The sequence below is a fragment of the Gorilla gorilla genome, chromosome 2 (assembly GCF_029281585.2).
Source record: "Gorilla gorilla gorilla isolate KB3781 chromosome 2, NHGRI_mGorGor1-v2.1_pri, whole genome shotgun sequence".
In the NCBI taxonomy this organism is placed as follows: domain Eukaryota; kingdom Metazoa; phylum Chordata; class Mammalia; order Primates; family Hominidae; genus Gorilla; species Gorilla gorilla.
In genome coordinates this window covers 44434205-44445450 of record NC_086017.1, presented here as the reverse complement: position 1 = coordinate 44445450, position 11246 = coordinate 44434205, and the positions used below count along the sequence as shown (strand labels likewise).

The following is an 11246-nucleotide window of genomic DNA, read 5'->3' as shown; positions in this document are numbered from 1 at the left end:
CCCCATGAAGTGCAGGGACTTCTGTTATTTCTTATCTTTAAGCCTCTTTTATCCCTGCTGAACTCAAAAGGATAACTTTTTAAAAGAGCCAATGGGGTAGGGGAAAACAATGAGAAATGACTAGCATTTTGGAAGATGAAAAGGAATGACAATTATTAGGTTAAAATAATTAGATATTTATTCCTCCCTGCATAACTCAAAGGGATCAACATTTCTTGTGTGATGAGAATTTCATGTATCTCTAAATTACAAAAGCCTTGTTTTCACTGAAAGTGCATCAGATCCTGAAGTATTAAATAACATACCAAATCAAAAATTTATGAATTCAGCTTCTTATCTTAGGGATAAGACTCTGTTTTTAATCTTCTATATTTCTTGGGAGTAGGGGAGGACACAGAAGTCAGAGAATATTCAAACGAATTAGTGAGTCTGAGTTAAAGTAGAGCCCAGCTTGTTCTACCAGGTGATATTTGAATATGCCCAGGTGTCTTCAAAATTCAGTTCCCCATTGGCATTGAAGTAAATAGGAAATTTCATGAGTATGATTACCAAGTCTTGATTTTCTCCATTAATAAAAAAAAATCTGTCTCCTGAATTATCTGGGTTTCTACTCTGTGAGACTACCATAACTTGCCTTTTGGGGAAGGAGGAAGGGCAGGAGGAGGGAAAGAAAAGTGTAATTTTGAATACGTAATTGGTAACTATTCTCTTACTTTGTTCTTTGAAAAACAGGAACTAAATCCATGAAGGATTTTCAGTTTTATTGTGTCTGCCTTATAGATCCCACACCTGCCTCCTGCAATACACACACACACACACACACACACACACACACACACACACACACACACACACACACACACACACACACCCTAAATTCATCTTTTACCTCTACCACCTGTGGACAAGAAGTGCATTGGCCTTAAAAACTTGGTGACTTCAGAAGTAATATCAGCAAAATGGCAGACTAGGAAGCTCCAAGCCCATGTATGTAGAAGTCAAATTCACAAAGACAGAAAGTAGAATCATACTTACCAGGAGCTGGGGGAAAGGAGAGTGGGAAGTTATTATTTAATGGGTACAGAATTTCAGTTGGAATGCTGGATAAAGTTCTGAAGATAGGTAATAGAGATGGTTATACAACGTGTATGTACTTAATGCCACTAAACTGTACACTTAAAAATTGTTAAAATGGTAAATTTAATGTTAAGTATAGTTTAGCACAATATTAAAAAAAACACTGTAGTGATCTGCAGTTGGTTCATGTATGGCAAACTGTTCTACTTGTCTCACTAAAACTTGCATATATCACACCGCAGTTCTATAATAATTTATGTGCACCAAGAAGGGATTAATTTTTTAGTAGGACAAGGTAAGTCAATACATGTATTTGGCAATTCCGTCAAGATAAATTATTTTCCATTTAACAGTTTGGAAATTGAAGGAGTAAATTTTTGATACTTGGGAAATTCACAAATGTGTGTGTGTGTGTGTGAAAGAGACCGTGTGTGTGTGAGGAAGAGAGAGACGGAGACAGAGAAGGAGGTAGGGCAGATTCAAGGTAGAAAATCACTGTCACAATCAGAAGCCCTAGAAAGTGCTTGTGGAATCTACCTGTGGAATCAGGTAGATTGGATTTTGCCTCATATCCCTCGCATTGCCTGGTTGTGGGTTCTTGATCAAGTCATATACCTTTCTGGACATCATGTTTCCTCATCTATAAGAAGTCAAAATACTTATTATGTTAGTTATTATAAAGATTAAATATATGTAAAATACACAAGTGCCGAGCACTTCACACATAATAAAACGTAATTGTTACTCTCCTTCTCATTTTGTGGTGATTTTTATTGCCATTCTGTTTTAATATGGTTCATGTCTTATCCAGCAATCGCATCACAAACTACAGCTTATTAAGACAAAGCTAGAGTGTTGCTAACCTTCTCTCAGAGAAATTTAGTCCTGAAAATTAAATCTCTGTCAACTCTGAAGCAGAGTTCCTGTGAGCTGTGCTTTCTAGGACTCAGCTCACCTGCCCAGGAAGTGAAGGTTCAGAGCAAGTCATCAGATGGAAAGGTGAAAGGCTGAGGACACAAAGCAAGAGCTCCCACTGGACCACTCACGGTGGCAGGCTTCCTTTTACAGCATAAACTGCAGCATATCTGGCCCCTCTGCTGGCTCCTAGACATCCTGTGGCTGTTCTAGGAAAGGAGAAAATAGAACCTGGGAAGTTGAAAATAATGTATGTTTCCCTATAGTACCAATGAGGAGGGGGAAGAGAAAGAAAAATGGAACTAGTCAAAGTAGCCACTTGTCTCCAAATCTGGAAATTAGGTTTCAGTGGTAACACCACCTACAGCAATGCTGTTCAATACAGTAGCCACTAGCCACACATAGCTATTTATATTTAAAAGAAAATTATTTAAAATTGAATTAAATGTAAATATCAGTTCCCCAGTCACACTAGCCCATTTCAAGTATTCATAGTCCCATGTGGCTACTAGATCCATATTGGATTGCACAGCAAAAGGAAAGGAAGATTGCAATCACTGCAGAAAGTTCCATCAGACATTGCTGGTCTACAGGGAAGAGGCAGAAACAAAACTTAATATGTCTAGCCAGACAAATTTCCTGAGCTGCTTCTGCAAGGATCATGGCTTAAATGTGGTCTGGAAACTATGAAAGTCCCACAAGGGATTCAATTAGAACCCTTGGCAAACTAGCCTCTCTTGACCTATGAAAATTCTGCAGCCCTCAGTCAAGGCACCACAAGGAGAAACCCTCTGCTGTCTGGTGAGTGCTGCAGGAGCAATTTGCTGAGGGGCCCACCTCTCAGTGGACTCTGTAACCTATAAGGGCCTTCCAGAAGTCACTTTGGCCATCTACCCTTCTCCAGGGCAGCATTTCCCTTATGCTTGGCAAGGGGGGCTGTCTCCCAGGTTTCAGTCCTCTTGGTGGAAAGAGCACAGAATTCTCCTCAGTATCTTCTCTAAGCCTGACTTTCCACCTTGGAACTTCCCTCAATCAAATTAATATAAAAATACTAATATTGAAGACCCATTGATGATTTTCTTGCAGGCTAAAAGAAGGTTTCAAGATTATTAGCATCTATTATAGCAACAAGGTGGCAGCTCAAAAAAACATTGGGGCACTGAATAAGAAATGTGGGTTTGAGTCAGAGGAATGGGTTTTAATCAGACAAATTCAGAAGTTAGGACATTCTACAAGAAAACTAGTCTGCACTCTAAAAAATATTAATGTCATGAAAAAAAGTAGGAAAACTGTTCTAGATTAAAGAGATATAACCAAATGCAAAGTATGCACCTTAATTAGATGCTGCTTTAAAGACTAAAGAAGCAGCTATAAAAGACATTTGGGGACAGCTGAGAAATGTTGATTCTGAGTTGGATATTAGGTGATTATGTGAAATTAGTGTTAATATTCCTAAGAGTCATAATGTTATTGTAGTGGTGAAGGAGAATATTTTTATTCTTAGAAAATACAAGCTGAATGAAATATTTAGGGAGAATGCTCATGGTGTCTGTATCTATCAAATGCTTAGACAAAAAAGCAGAAATATACAGAAAATTAAAACAAATATGGTGAAATATTAATTATTGAATCTAGATGGTATACAGATGGTTATTTTATTTTATTTTTAAGACGGAGTCTCACTCTGGTGCCCAGGCTGGAGTGCAGTGGCGCAAACTCGGTTCACTGCAAGCTCCGCCTCCCGGGTTCATGCCATTCTCCTGCCTCAGCCTCCCGAGTAGCTGGGACTACAGGCGCCCGCCACCACGCCTGGCTAATTTTTTGGTATTTTTAGTAGAGACGGGGTTTCACCGTGTTAGCCAGGATATTCTCAATCTCCTGACCTTGTGATCCGCCCGCCTAGGCCTACTTCAATTCTGGGATTACAAGCGTCACTGAGTACGGATGGTTATTTTATTTTGCAACTTTTTTCTGTGTCTGAAACGATTCAAAATAAAAGTTTGGGTTGTGGGATAATTAGAATAGATTTCAAAAGGGCCAAGATGTAAGAGAGAAGTCCAAACAGGACAAGAAGTCCAGAGAGATGGAGTGCAATAGAGTACAGAATGCCATATCTTGTGCCTAGGAAAAAGCCAAATCTGATTGCATTATTTTAATATGTGTTGGGTGTTACATTGTACCAAGCATCAGACTAACTAGGCACTTCACATTCATTATCTAGCATAAACCTCACAATATTCCCAAAACCATAATCCTTATCCTCATTTTGTTGATGTGAAAAGCTGGAGCTGCTGGGAGGCTGAGGCAGACGAATCACTTGAGCCCAGGAGCTCAAGACCAGCCTAGGCAACACAGTGAGACCCTGCCACTACAAAGAAATTCAAAATTTGTAATATATATCTGTCATCCTTGCTCAGTTCATGTATTGATTATTAATTCTAATATATATATTTTCTATTTTGGGATTCTTTAGTATTTTCTATATATAAGATCATGTCATTAACCAGGCGTGGTGTGATGTGCCTGTAGTCCCAGCTACTCAGGAGGATGAAATGAGAGGACTGCTTGAACCTGGGAGGTTGAGGTTGCAGTTAGCCATGATCATACCACTGCACTCCAGCCTGGGCAACAGAGCAGGACCCCGTCTCAAAAAAAAAAATTTTTAATTAAAAAAAAAAAAAGCTGAGTCTGACAGAGTTTGAATCATTTGGTCAAACTTACACAGCTACTAAGTAGTAAAGCTAGGATGCAAATAAAAATCTGGCCATTTCTAAAGCCCGTGCTAATTGCCTCTTGTTAATTTAGCATCAATAATAATTCTTTCTCCAGTAAATTCAGTAGCAAGAGGGAAAAAAATAGGTCACAATTACATGAGTCTGAAACAGACAAAGACAGGGAGCATGGTAGGGGGTTCATGAGAGAACTGATTTTGGCCACCAGCACTTCAAAAATATTTTAGGTTCCAGTCCTCCGGATTATATGGGGTAAGTGACAGCTTCCCAAATCATATGATTCTCTAGGATCCCTTACCAGGCATTAGGATGCCCCATGGGTTGAGACTGTCCATGGTATCTTGGAGGTGTAGAATGGGTGACTAAAATCAGCTCTTTGTCCTCACTCCACAAGAGGACATTGCATCTAAGTCAGACACAAGTTCCGTTTCACTAATAGCTACTTATTCTCTTGGGATTACTCTTTCTCTGATAAACTAGCAACTTGTTGAGATAAATCACTGGATTCCACGTCTTTCATTTTCTCATAAAATAAACTTTCTATTGACATAATTTGGCAACGAGTATCCTAAATTCTGATCATTCTCATTGAGTTTCCACCATGAAACATTTTAGTGTGTTGCTTCTTTCCTGTAACTATATAATAAAGTACAGCCTTATAATCTTTTAGTCAGCAGTTATGTCAAATTGTATTCTAAGAGCAAGAAGTGAAGGAGGTGATAGCTGAGGCCATTTACATATCAACAGCTCCCAACATCCCTGGAATGTTAGATGTTTTAAGATTTCCAGGTGCCCTCCTCAGTGGAAAATTCTGCCACACACACACACACACACACACACACACACACACACACACACACACACAATATGTAGAGTAACATTTCTTAATGGGAGATCATCCTCTTCTACATGCAATTGATTCATTTTGCATAAGCTTATATAGCTGCACTTGTTAGTCCACTATAAACTGTAAGTCTGTATCTTCCCCCATTTGAATATGAGTGTTAATATTAAAAGAACTGATTGAGACTTTTTTGCCTCTCTACCTCCACATGTAATGCAGTGCCAACTACACATTCCTATTTTGGCTGAAGGAATAAACAGGTTCATGAAGGACAGTTTTGTTGGAAAAGCTGGAGTATATTTTGACATGAAAAACAGACCACGTAGGATAAGTTGCCACATTCTTGTTTCTTAGGATTAGCACTTCCACGATCTCTGCCCCAGGCCAAGCCACCAGCAATGTTTGTCTAAATTACTGCAACAGCCTAGGCTAGTGCAACAGCTGGTATTCCTTTCATCCCTTGGACACAAATCCATTCTCCATGAAGCAATTGGAAGAGTCTTTTTAAACATGCAAATCATAGGTGGTGACATATGAGAAGTTTCAAAACTTTTAGTGTCTTCATATGGGAGCTGAATAAGATCCTCACTCTTAGTCACGACCCACAAAGCCTTGCCAATATCCTAACCAAACACCAAACCTCATTTCTTACTACTCTCTTCCATTTTCACTCTCCATTCCCTCTAGCTTCATCCTCATGGTCTGAAACATTCTCTCCTCCATAGCCTTGTGTGGCTTGCTCCTCATGTGTCAAATCCCACTTTTAATGTTTCTGCCTTACAGAGACCATTTTCTATTGCTATACCTTGTTCTTTTTCTTCATAGAACCAATAAAAAACTATATTTTCTTCCTTTACTTGTTTTTTTCCTGTCTTCACCACCAAATAGTTGGCTTTATGAGTTTTAATATTAAAAGAACTGATTGAGACTTTTTGCTTCTCTACCTCCACATGTAATGCAGTGCCCATGCCCTGCACATAGTACACACTCTATAGCCCATGATGTACACACAAGAAATCTTTATGGCCACTGTAGGTTATCGAAAAGATCTAACAGGAGAATTGTCCCTCGAAGGGAGTTAGTTTGAGGACCTCCCCCATATACCAAAAGTTACAGATGCTCAAGTCTCAGACATAAAATGGCATAGTAATGGCATATAACCTACACACATCCTCCCGTATACTTCAAATCATCTCTAGATTACTCATAATACTTAATATAATGTAAATGCTATGTAAACTGCAGTTAAACCATATTGTTTAGAGAATAATGACAGAAAAAAGCCTGTACATGTTCACTAAAGATCTAACTACTTTCCAAATATTTTCAATCCATAGTTGGTTGAATCTACAGATGTGAAATCCGCAAATAGAGAGGACTAACTATACATGCCATTGCTTTACATTTCAGGGTCTTGGCAAAGGCAGATGGAAGGGAAAGAAGCCTTGACTAAGCAGGGTGAGATCTGGAGATATTTACTGATCTATAGAAGCTGACCGCCCCACCCTCAAACACCCCTCACCACCACCACCAACACACACACACACACAAGACTGGTGTTTTCATGCCCTGAAAAACAAAGAAGTTGGTACAGCCACCAGTATCATGCTGGGAGGCAGCAGATCCACTGTCTAGCATCTTTTCTTCCCTCTCTCCTAGGAGCTTCATGTTCATAGAGTTTTTTATTTTAGCTCTTTTGCCAAACTGTGCACTTCATGATGGCAAGGATTGCTCCATTTCTGTCTTGTCAGAGCCTCACTCCAGATCTAGTCCAAAATACATATTAAGAATATGTTTATTAAGCTGAACAAAATGTAAAATTTTTGTTTCCAAAGACTCCTGCTCTACAGAATGACTCAGAGGTAAAGAAAAATCTGTGAACCTACAATATCAAAATAATTAGAAATTATGACACAATGGCATGTAGCAAGCCTTGAATTTTAGATCCATAAATGAGAATTCAAATTTCTTTTGATAACATATTGCCTACTCCTTTTTTTTGATGCTTTACAATAGGAAAGTCAACAATTCTTTTGATAATATATTGCCTGAAAGATTTTAACCTGTCCAGAATATTTTTGTACTCAAAGAGGCAAATAGTAATTAAAACAATCTTATTTTCTGACTCCCAAAAGGCCTTAAGCTCTAGAAATAAAAGTCTATTCTAGGTTGGGCTAGAAAAAAAAATTGATCCCACTGTGCATAAAAATGGTGCCCTGTGAATCTCAGTAACATCAGGAACCAAACAGTGCATTGAATAGGAACCTGATTGGAAGACATAAAAGGAAAATTTGGTTGATTGTAATCCTTATATATGACAGAAGTTGGATTTTCTCAGCTCAATTGTGCTCTATGGGTATCTGACAAGTCTAAACTGCAGCTTAAAGGAGTTCAATAAATTTCAAGTTGTTTTTAATGTCAAAGGGTTGAATTTAGACAAGCTGTGTTGACTTGAAATTGGACAGCTGGAATTTGTATTTTCAGTTGTTGGAAATTTCAGTGCGGATTTGACTAGTATTGATGATTCCTTATTGACATGAAGCATTTGTAAAAATCATTGAATTCTGTAAAGTGTCATTCTTTTCACTTTTTTATTTAATGCTTTTTGTTATTGAAAAAGCCCACTGTTTTCTAATACATTTAAATAATCTTCAGAATAGAGGATATAATAAATCAGTAAGAAAGTCAAGATCCAGTGTAGCTTAGAATAAGCTAAACTTGTAATGAGGCTGTTATAAATGTTAACTTTCCACAGTAGCTGTTTTCTGGGCACCTCACAAATTGCATAATTTGTCTTGTGTTTCTAAGTTCGATTTACAGGTGCTGCAGTGTCAGTAGTGTGATGGGAGCTGTGATTACAAACAACATTGATATATTCTGGCTATGACATAGGTCAATGATTCCTCCAGAAAGCCATAGAGAATGGAGATACAAGTCTCCCTTCCATAACATCTACATATTAAACAAGACTTGTTTGCGTCTATTGAATAGCCTCCCAGACATAAATACTTTCATTAGGGAGTTCTTTGCTACGTTCTCTGAAACATGACTCTCAGAGGAAGGTTGAGATTAACAGTGCATCAGGTTATGCTTAATCTTCTTTCACTATTCCATTTTGCTTTAATCCCATAACATTTACATTTCTGAAATTAGGGTATTGTATCCATTGGGGTGGGACCCAGAGGCCTCATTTGGGTTAGATTTATTATCTACTAAATGACTTTCTTAGCACATCTTTTTATCTCTTTGTGTGCCAGCTAATCTCAATGCTCTATCTTGAGCAGATTCTATTGTAGCAAAATTTATCCTTCTTTTTTAAAATTTTCTACATAGCTTTTAGAAACTTTCTTATTAATAGTAAACGCTAACAGACACATTACAACACAACAGAGAGAGAAGAGTCACACCTTAAATATGATAAGATGTCCTTGACCCTCAAGTTATCCCCAAGTCCTTGGTTTAGAAAAATATTTCATTTGTCACGAAAATCTTTTGCAGGCCCAACGAGTCAAATTCCTGGAACAGGGGACATTAATTAGAGATATGTTTCTTGTGCAACCTCAGGCTTGGGCAGGGAGTAGTGGAAATGCAAGCCAGGAGAAGAGGTTTGGGTCTTAGGTGAAAGAAAACCATAGAAAGTTATGTTAACAAATAGTTAATAAAGAAGTACAAGTGAGAGGAACTGGAAGCAACAGGAAAGAGCTGGGGGGTGGACAGAGAGGTACAACTGAGGAAGCTGTTGCAGCGCCAACTTTCTGATTATTGCTCAATCAGTTTCAGTGTTACTTTGTATCTATCAGTTGACTGATTCTACATGTCCTTTACAACCATGAATGCTAGACAGTTTGGTTTGAAATTTTTGAATAGGTTATCACATCGAGCACTGCTATGACTGAGGATGGTGGGGCACAGGAGCTTAAGACTGGTATTGGTAGATGGAGTTGAAGATTGCTGTGTGGAAGTAAAGATGAAGATAGAGATGAAGATTGGTTTGGGCTGAAGATGAGAAGTGGGGGTGGAGATGAGGATGACCTGGTGAACCCTGTCAACATTAGCTATGGGAAAACAGGATTAGGCAGATCTTTGATTGAAAGAATTGAACCACAGCCAAGAATATAGGACAGACTCTGACCAAAATAGAAGGTTCTAGAATGAGCTAGTCAGAATATTGGCACAAAATAAATGAATTGTTGCTCAGAGCAGAACTCCATACCTACTAGGACGAAAAGCCTAAGTCACATTGCTGCTGGCTGGGCACCAAATGCTAACTAACTTCATCTTCCAGGGACTGGACCTATTGCTGCACAATTTTCTCAGCCTCTACTAGCTGAAAGACTGCACACCCTCTCTGTTAGGTCAGAATTAGCTCATGACATGGGCATGCTGAGCCAGAAAGTTGTAAAAGAAAGGCGAGTATGTGAGAAGTGTATAAGCGTGTTGTGCACTGTGAGTGTATGTGTGATGTAGTATATATATTTGTTCACGCTTGGACAGTTAGTTCCAAGGGCAACCTAGTCATGATATCTGTTTCTTATTAAGTGGCAACTTTATTCAGCAGGAACACTCTAGAACATGATTATCTTCTGTATATATCTAGCCTAAGATTAGGGATAATTCTTAATAACTATAACCAGGAAACATTTGTAACTGCATTTTTCCTATATTGAAGCAGATAGCAATAGAGAGTGTTAAGATAATAATAAAAATGCAAGCAAAAATATCAACACATTATTTAAAAGGTCTTTTAAATATTTAAAATGGAAATATTCATTGGTTTTATTTATGACAAAAACTGACAACTCTCATGGGGGGAATTTAAACCTAACTTCGAGTTAAATGCTGTTGACCATCTAAATGAAAACAAAATGAGATGTGGATCTCACATACAGTATACATTTTCAAAAGCTGTCAGTGTTAGAGCAAAGCAGGTTTGTTATAAATTAATTGTTCTTTTTTTTGGATGCTTCACAATATTGAAGTCAGCATCTGTTGATCCTTTTAGTCACAGAAATACACTTGTGAAAAACTAATAGAAGATGATGATACAGAGATGGAGAAATATGTGTGTTGTTAGTAAGAGAAGCAGAGAGACCAAGCACAAAGGAAGAAACAGACATCTACAGAGGGAAACCAGAAAGGAAAAAAGAGGATTCACAAACCCAGACTGTTAAGAAAAATTTCTGTCTGCAGTGACATTTATTGAAGATTTTGTGGTTGCTGATAGTTGTGACATTTTATGACAGCAAACCAAGAGACTTCTGGTCAGTAACACCTTAATTGTTTGGCTCTTACCCCGACATACCCTCCTCCTACATATTGATGGAGTGACAAAAATCCGAGTTTCTTCATGATCTTTTATGAAAACATTTATTTTAAGAGGCTAACACTTTAAAAATTGAACTGGTAGAAATCCATAGAATAAACTATGTTATCTTTCCTCTGTTCCTTGCTGCTCCAAACAGGAAATTGTCAAGGGCAAGAAGGAACAAGTGTACTTTTAAGAACAAAGTGTTTTCATTTGATGAATGATGAAGATTACAATGCAGCTTAGACTTCTCGGCCACTTTAGGTTAGAGTCCAGTTTCTCTAAAATGAAGTATTTACCTCCTCTTGGGAAATACGAGAATAAAGTAGGTGGCCAGAGAGTCATCACGTGCTTCAAAGTTGTATGTACCACC

At 38.1% G+C, this 11246-nt stretch overlaps 1 long non-coding RNA gene across 1 annotated transcript; it reads right to left on the bottom strand.

Moving 5' to 3' along the window:
* Nucleotides 1-2063: 2063 nt before the first annotated feature.
* Nucleotides 2064-9862, bottom strand: LOC129532501 (uncharacterized). The gene is made up of 3 exons (XR_008678280.2): nt 9782-9862; nt 8976-9084; nt 2064-2201 (listed from the first exon to the last, which is right to left on the bottom strand). It is a non-coding gene; the product is annotated as an uncharacterized lncRNA (long non-coding RNA).
* Between the last annotated feature and the right edge of the window lie 1384 nt (nt 9863-11246).